Source organism: Talpa europaea, assembly GCF_964194135.1.
Source record: "Talpa europaea genome assembly, chromosome: 8".
Taxonomy (NCBI): domain Eukaryota; kingdom Metazoa; phylum Chordata; class Mammalia; order Eulipotyphla; family Talpidae; genus Talpa; species Talpa europaea.
This window is the reverse complement of record NC_140075.1, coordinates 15,614,671-15,623,591: the sequence shown is the minus strand read 5'-3', so window position 1 is coordinate 15,623,591 and position 8,921 is coordinate 15,614,671.

Here is an 8,921-nt window from a genome sequence, read left to right as displayed (position 1 = left end):
AAGTATAAGGTGGTTGGGGGTCATTTCACATGACGAGGAGGGAATAACTTCACATGACAAAATCTTCCCTCTGGATGTTTGCCTTGCCTTAAGGTAGGTTCATCTGATTTTAAAAATAAAAAAAAAGTTGTTTCTCAAAATATCCTTAATTTAGTTAATCTAGATAATCATTCTTGAAGAAGTAGTAACTGTTTCAATTGAGGATCTCAATTGATCTTAGTTCTACATATCAAGATAACATGTATTGGGGGGGAAATCTAGATATCTTGGAAAAAGTCTATCTGAACCCTTTTCAGGAGACTACTACCACAGAGGAATAAAGCAAAAGCAAACAGATCCTGTTAAAAATGAAGGTAAGAAAGAAGTGATTGGCCTCCTTGGTGGCGCAGGGGTTAAGATGTAACCTATGAAGCTACCCACAGCCACTGTAGCATGAGTTTGATCCCCAGCCAGGGAACAACCTACATGGCACAGCAGACCTCTCCTGACTCTCCTGCTGTTACCCTCAGCAATGTATTTCAGTCAGTCTGCCTGTTCTGTGCCCGGATTTGCTTCTGGTGAATCCTCACACCCCCCACAACTCTGGCCTGTACCCCAGTTCTTGTATGCATAAATAAATATCTAAAAAAAAAGAAAGAAAGGAGTGATTAAATATTCCCAGATGATCATATCCCAGTTTCTGCTAAAGGGAAGTGGAAGATAGGCCTCTGTAAGTGTTATAGAAGAGGTTTGATGGAGATGTGTCAATTTGGCATGTGGATTATTTCAAACTAAGGTTAATAAAGACCCTGCAGATTCTCATAGGAGAAACTTTTACCACTCCCTTAACTATCTTGAAAAATGAAAATTGAGACTATTATTCAGAATTAGGTTTTTTTTTTTTTTTTTTACCAGAAAGAACCCTTTGATGGTAGAAACCTATCTACAAGGCAGGTCAACCATCTAACTCAAAAATCTGGTCTTTGTCATATGAGTCACCCAGTCCTCATAATGTGAGTTCCCTTCCTCTCTCCTTGAAGCCCCTGGCCTCTATCTTATTCCTTAGCTAAGGATGTATACCCTCATTTGCCCCCACTGGCCCTGGAATTCACAGCCATTTAAATTCCCCATATGTATGTAACTCAATTTTGTTTTTTTCCTACTGATATATCTGACATTAATTTGTTGTTCAGCCAGTCTAAAAGAATCCAAAAGGGTAGGGAGAAACTTCCTCTCTTCCCTTACAGAAAGTTGTGATTCCTCTATCATGTAACATGAAGCCTATAGTGAACTGAATAACTAAAGCCACAAAACCTACAGGCCTAGCTCCACTGCTGACTAGATTGTCTCAAATCATCTCACTAATGGTGAGCCAGATAACAAAATTCTTTCCTTTCTCTAGAGATGATTGCTGTTTTCTTCAGACTCTACTATTCCTTTATAATTGATAATGTCTGAATTTAATCTTAATCAAAATCAAATTATAAAACACATAGAAAAAGTAAGAAAACTAATATTTCCTCAAAGAGAAAACAGTAAATGAAACCTTACCTACAGAATAAAATTGTTGTTGGAATTATAAGGCAGACACTTTAAATTAATGTTTATAAATATTTAAGAAATAAATAGAATAAGTAAACATGTTTGGACAATTTCAGAGTCAAATGCAAATGCTATAAATTAAAGCTATATTACAGATAAATAATACTGTCAATGAGTTTATTATGTTGTATCCAACAGAGAAGGAATCAGAGTCACTGAAAACAGACAATGTGATTTTAAAACATATTTGTGTTCAAGATAAGCATGCTAATAAATACATAACTTGATTTCCAGGAGAAATACTTTAATGGCCCAGAACATATGAAAGCCATTGACCCAAGATTCAATAGACTCAGAAGAATAAATACAAAGAAATACCAAAATTATACATCACTGTATAACTGCTTAAAATCAAACATGAAGAGAAAAACTTAAAAGCCACAAGAGAAAACCAAACACATTACAGAAAAGAGAAAAAACAATAGAAATGATATCTCCTCATTGGAATCAATAGAGAACAGAAGACACGGCCATGACAAATTTAAAGTGTTAAACAGAAAAAACATATTAGTCTAGAATTCTTGAACTAGTTAAATGATCTTTCAAAAATAAAGATATTTCCCAAAGGAAAAGGTGAAAGAAATTGTCTTAAATAGACTTCTATAAGGAACACTAAACTGTATTAATTTAAGAGATACTAAAGTAATACTAAAATGTCCAGTTCAAAAAGAAAAATACCAAGTAGAGACCCAGTTATTCAGGAAGGAATAAAGAACACTGGAAAAAGAAAAGACATATCAGTAGATATAAGTGACAAACTCACACACACACATACATACATTTTAAAAACTACTAATCTTATAAAGTAAAAATAGTAACAATGTAATGTTAGATTGTACCATATTTATAAATAAAACAAATGTGTGGCAAGACAGAACACAGGGGAAGAGAAAATGATAATTAAAATATGCTATTTTAATATCCTTACATTGTAAAGTAACAGAATATTTTATTATATACATATTACAAGTTAGAGATGTATAATGTAATCTTTAAATCAACCACTAAGAACATAACATAAAATGATATAACTAAAGATAATACCTAACATAGAAAATAAAAATAAAAGTGAATACCTAAAAATACTTAACAATAAAAAGGGAGGAACAAAGAAAGAGCAAATGCAACAGTAAATATCAAATATCAGCATTGTAGTTTAAAACCCACATATACTAATAATAACTAATAATAACTAAAAAAAGAAATTAAAAGATGCAGACTCAGACTGGCTAAAAAAATGCAGCATCAAAGTAGATGTTTTTGACAAGTAACACTCTTTGAACATAGTGACAACAGAAAAGGGGGCATCCCTGGTGACGCAGGGGTTAAAGACACACACTATCAAGCTCTCCCCAACCACTGCAACATGAGTTCTACCCTCAGCCAGCCAGGGCACAACCAACATGGCACAGCAGACCTCTCCTGTCTCGCACACTTCTCCCCTCAAAAGTATATTTCACTAGATTCTTCCTGTTCTGCTCCCCACTGTCTCTGGTGAATCATCTCACCCTCCCAACCCACCCCCGCACCTCTGGTCTACGCCCCAATTCTTGAGTGCATAAATAAATAAATCTTAAAAAAAAGGCAACAGGGCCTCCCTGGTGGCGCAGCGGTTGAGCGCTCTGTTTCGAAGCTGCCCTCAGCCTCTGCAGCACTGGTTCAATCCCCGGCTGCTCCCCAGCCACAGGAGGAGGGTCCCACATGGTGCGCAGACCTCTCCTGCCGCCCACTGCTCCCCTCAGCAGTGTACTTCGGTCCTTCTGCCTACTCTGCTCCCCGCTCTGGCTCTGGTGAATTCTCTCACCCTCCTGCGCTTCTGACTGTACCCAGTGCTTGTATAAATAAATAAATAAATCTTTAAAAAAAAAAAAGACAACAAAAAATTTGAAAATGAAAGAATGGAAAATATATAGCATTGAAATACTAATCATAAAACATCTTCCATTACCATATTTTATAATTGAAGTAGACTTCAAAGAGTATTACCAAGATAGGCATTTCATAATGATAAAAGGGTTAAGTCATCAAGAAATCTTAAAAATTTTAAAGCTGTCATATTACTAGTTCTGTTATGAACTAATAAAAATTATAGACAGATCCAAATTATTGTTGCAGATTTTAGCACCTATATCTCAGCATTTGATAACAAGACAAAATTTAACAGACATTGGAGATATAAATCAACTTAGTTGAAAGTTATAGAACACTACACCCAAGAACAGAAAAGAATTGTATAATCTTCTTATGTGCACTTGAAAAATTCACCAAGGTAGACTATATTCTGAGACATAAAACATAAAACATAAATGTTAAAAGTCAAAATCATACAAACAAAGCATGTTCTTAGGCTGTAACAGTATTAGATTAGAAATCATTAACAAAATATTACAATAGAATTTTCTATAATGATAACAAGGTTCTATATCTGTACCACCCAAATATGGTACCCATTATCCATATATTACTTTTAAGCAATTAAAATATGGCTAGAATGCCTTAGCCACTGAATTTTATTTTTTTTTTTCTAAAAGACACTTAAGTCTTTTTTTTTTAATAATTGCTATTTTTGTTTTGCTTTAAAGATTTATTTATTTATTTATACAAGCACTGGGTACAGTCAGAAGCGCCGGAGGGTGAGAGAATTCACCAGAGCCAGGACGGGGAGCAGAACAGGCAGAAGGACTGAAGTACACTGCTGAGGGGAGCAGCGGGCAGCAGGAAAGGTCTGCATGCCATGTGGGACCCTCCTCCGGTGGCTGGGAAGTAGCCGGGGATCGAACCGGCACTGCAGAGGTTGTGGGCAGCTTCGCAACCCAGCGCTCAACCACTGCGCCACCGGGAGGCCCTGAATTTTAATTTAAATTCGTTTAAATAAATTAAATATCCACAATTGACCAATGAATATCATATTGGACAGTTCAAATCCATTAAATCTCCAAATATTCAGAAATTTAAAAGATACATTTTTAATACACTTAATAAACAAAACCACATTTTCTTGGGTCAAACAAATCACAAGCAAAACTAGAAAATATTTTGAACAAACTCATAATAAAACACACAATGTCAAATTTCATGGAATACACATTAAGCAGTTCTCAGAGAGTACTTCATAATTTGAAGACTTGTAGATATGACCTAACTTCTCTGAACCTCCATTCTGATTTTTTTAAAACTTTTTTTATTTTTTTATTTTTATTTTTTATAAAGGCATGTTTTTATTTATTTATTTGTTTGTTTTGTTTATACATGCTCTGGGTACAGTCAGAAGCGCGGGAGGGCGAGAGAATTCACCAGAGCCAGAGCAGGGAGCAGAGCAGGCAGAAGGACCAAAGTACACTGCTGAGGGGAGCAGCGGGCACCAGGAGAGGTCTGCCCGCCACGTGGGACCCTCCTCCGGTGGCCGGGGAGCAGCGGGGGATCAAACATGAGCCGCAGAGACCGCGGGCAGCCTGGCAACCAAGCGCTCAAACACTGCACCACCGGGGAGGCCCCATTCTGATTTCTTAATGGGAAAAATAATGCTACCTGCCTACTTTTGTAGGAAGTAGATGATTATAAGTGCTATTACTTTAAGACATACCTAATAAATATAAGAGCCAAAAAAGCATACATAGGAATAAAACATCACCCATGTTTGAATTATTATCTCGTCATTACCTAGTTGGGTGACTGTGGATACTTTCCATAAGGTCACTTGACCTCAGCTTAAAAAAAAAAAAGATAAAAACAAAAGCAAGGTAATTTTAAAGTTATTTTCAAACTCTAATTTTTAAGAACTATGAAAGTGTGAAATTTCCTTTGTAATGTATATATTACTACAAAGTGCACTGCATTATTATCACTAGGATTACCTTTACTGTGGGATTAGGAAAGAGAATGGTGGAACTCTCTACTGACAAATGTTGCACTAACTTCTTCATATGTATCATTCCATTTCTTCCTCACACTCCTCCTGGGAGGTTGGTATTTTAAGAAAAGTGTTACTAAAGTATCTGAGGTTCAGAGAAATAAAATGATTTGCCTAAGTCTGCACAATTACACAAGAAGGGACAGTTCTCAAATTTACCTCTCTCTCTCTCTCTCTCTCTGTCTCTCTCTAATTTCATATTCATCCTCGAAATTGACCTCGAGGATCTGTCAAGCTTACCAGGGAGCAGGACCTAGGAAGTCTCTACACCAGAAGTGAACACGCCCGTCCAGTCACCTGTATCACCGCGGGGATTGTTCCAGGCCTTGTGCTTCCCCGTCTGTCTCAGGCCCAGGCCCAGGGGAATCACTCTGGACGGGGAAGGGACGTGAGAATCACAAGGAGCCTCGACCCCTGCCAGGTAACCGCGAAGACGGTTACAAGCACTAGTGCGCTGGAGCGTCCACACAGAGATGAGAACAGGGATTTTCTTTGAAAGAATGTGTGATGTCCCCCCAAAGGACATCTTCTGTTGGGGCATTTTTTTTTTCTTTCTAAAGATTTATTTATTTATACATAGAAGAACTGGGCAACCAGTCCACCACGGGTAGGTTCATTTCCGGCTCCAGCAGCTCCGTTGGCGTCATCACTTTCTCCGCTATCAGGCGTCACCGCGCTCCGTCGCGCTCGGCCACTCCAGCCCCCTCCTCCGGCCTCGGCACTGCACCACACTGCGCTGCGCTGCGCTGCGCCACGCCACGCACGCCACGCCATGCCACGCCACACGGAGCGCCACACCGCTTGGCCGAGTGCACATGTGCAGTGGGAGGGCAGAAAAACCTGAAGCTTCCCCCCTTACTTACCCCCGCACCCCCTTCATATCCATGTTGTCATTCCACACCAAACACCAAAGCACCCACAACAGTCCATCTGTCCGTTGTGGTTCCTCCCATTTTCTCCCCCAACACCCCGTCTGGTAACCTCAATTCTATAGTAGAATTTCTAGGGTTTGATTTAATTGTGTCCATTCCTTTGTTTTGATGTTCCGTATATGAGTATAATCGTACAGTATTTGTCTTTGTCCAACTCATTTCACTTAGTGTAATCCCCTCCAGTTCCATCAGTTCCATCCATGTTGTTGCAAATGGCATGACTTCATTTTTTTGTGGTAGTTGAACAGTATTTCATTGTGTAAATTTACCATAAATTCTTTATTCACCCATCAGTCTTCAGGAACTTAGACTACTTCCACAACTCAGTTATTATAAACAGTGCCACAAATAGCATAGGAATTCATCTATCTCTTTAAGTCAGTGTTTTTGCATTTTGGGAAATAGATACTTAGGAATGGAATTGCCAGACCATATGGAAGACATGTTTTACTTTTGTGAGAAACCTCCATACTCTTCCCATAAAGGCTGAACCAGTGTACTGTCCCACGAACAGTATATGAGGGTTTCTTTTTCTCCTCATCAATATTGTTGTTCTGATATTTTTGTTATGGGCCATTCTAACAGGTGTGAGGTGGGTGATATCTTGCCAAAGCAATCCTAACCAAAAAGAACAGAAGAATTACACTACTAGACTTCAGACTATACCACAAAGCTATAGTAATAAAAATAGTATGGTAACTGAATAAAACAGACAAGTAGACCACTGGAATACAATTAAACACCCAGAAATAAACCCATGCTTATACAGGGAAGTGATCTTCAACAAAAGAGCCAAGACCATATATACATTGGGAAAAGGAAAGTCCCTTCAATAAATGACACTGGGAAAAGTAGACAACCAAATGCACAAAAAATAAACTTGACCACTGTTTTCACACCATACACAAAAATAATCTCAAAATGTATTAAAGACATGAATGTAAGACCTTAAGTCATAAAGTACATAGAAGAAAATCATAGACAAAACACTCCACAACATTGGCTTCAAGGATGTTTTGGGGGACTTGACTCCAAAGGCAAGGTAAACAAAAGCAAAATAAACAAATGGCGGGCCTCCGCGGTGGTGCAGCGGTTGAGCGCTTGGTTGCGAAGCTGCCCGCAGTCTGTGCAGTGCCGGTTCGATCCCTGGCTGCTCCCTGGCCACTGGAGGAGGGTTCCACATGGTGCGCAGACCTCTCCTGCCACCCTCTGCTCCCCTCAGCAGTGTACCTCAGTCCTTCTGCCTGCTCTGCTCCCTGCCCTGGCTCTGGTCAATTCTCTCACCCTCCCGCACTTCTGACTGTACCCAGTGCTTGTATAAATAAATAAACAAATCTTTAAAAAAATAAATAAAATAAAATACATAATTCATAAATTTAAAAATAAATAAATAAACAAACAAATGACAATATAACAAACTAAAAGCTTCTGCACAGTGAATTAAATATTGTTAAAATAAACTATCATTAAAATAAAAGATATCTACTGAGGGGAAGAAAGTATTTGTACATCACACATTCCACAAAGGATTAATTACCAAAATCTGCACAAAATCTACAAAGAACTCATACAACTTAGCAAAAAGAAAACAAATAACCTAATCAAACAATGGGCAGGAGAACAAAATAGACACTTCTCCAGTTAAGACATATAGATGGCTAACAGACACAGGGGAATAATGTGGAGGAGTGATGGTGCCTAGTGGTGGGTGTGGTGTGGTAAAATGTGGCAGCTTCTGCCCCTGCGGCAGTCTCTGCCCCTGTGGCAGCTTCCGCTGTTTAACGCCAGTGAGTATGCTGGACAAAGGGTGGCTGTAACTCAAGACACATAAAGTCAGAGTACATAAGACCCCCTTCCCCTGTGCGATGGACTGGACAGCCAATGACAGGTAAGATCTGGGGCAGACTACAGAAGGCACTGGCTGCACATGTGTCTGCGACTCCTGAAAACCTAAGACAGGCGCAGTCCCCGAGGGTATTCATAAAAAACCCTTCTCAGGTCTTATAAAAAATGGTTGCTATAGAGCAATGCCATTGTGTTCCAGCTAACACTGCCCAGTTTGCTGAGACCACACTGCTAATCTTTAACTTACAATTCAATAGCTTTGTGCTTCACTGCCCAGTTGCTACCTTAAACTGGTTTGACTACTTACAGAAAATGCTTAAGAATTTAATCAAGAAAAATAGTTGTGATTTTATAATAGTGAATTTAAACAACAGAAATAGTTATAAGTAATAGTAAAGAAATATCTATGTTATAGTATATAAATAATATACAATGAAGATGGAAAATTAATAGTTGAATCAATGTTTAAACTAAGGTTAATAACAAAGACCTGAGGGTCAAAAATGGTTTTGGATGAAGGAGACCTCTTGCTGAGGTCTCGGTATGTACTTGATTTATTGATGAGTGTACTTAATTGGAATCTAGAAATAGTGCATATCGTTTTATGTTATGTTTCACTGCATGTAATAATCTGATGTATGATTAACCATATA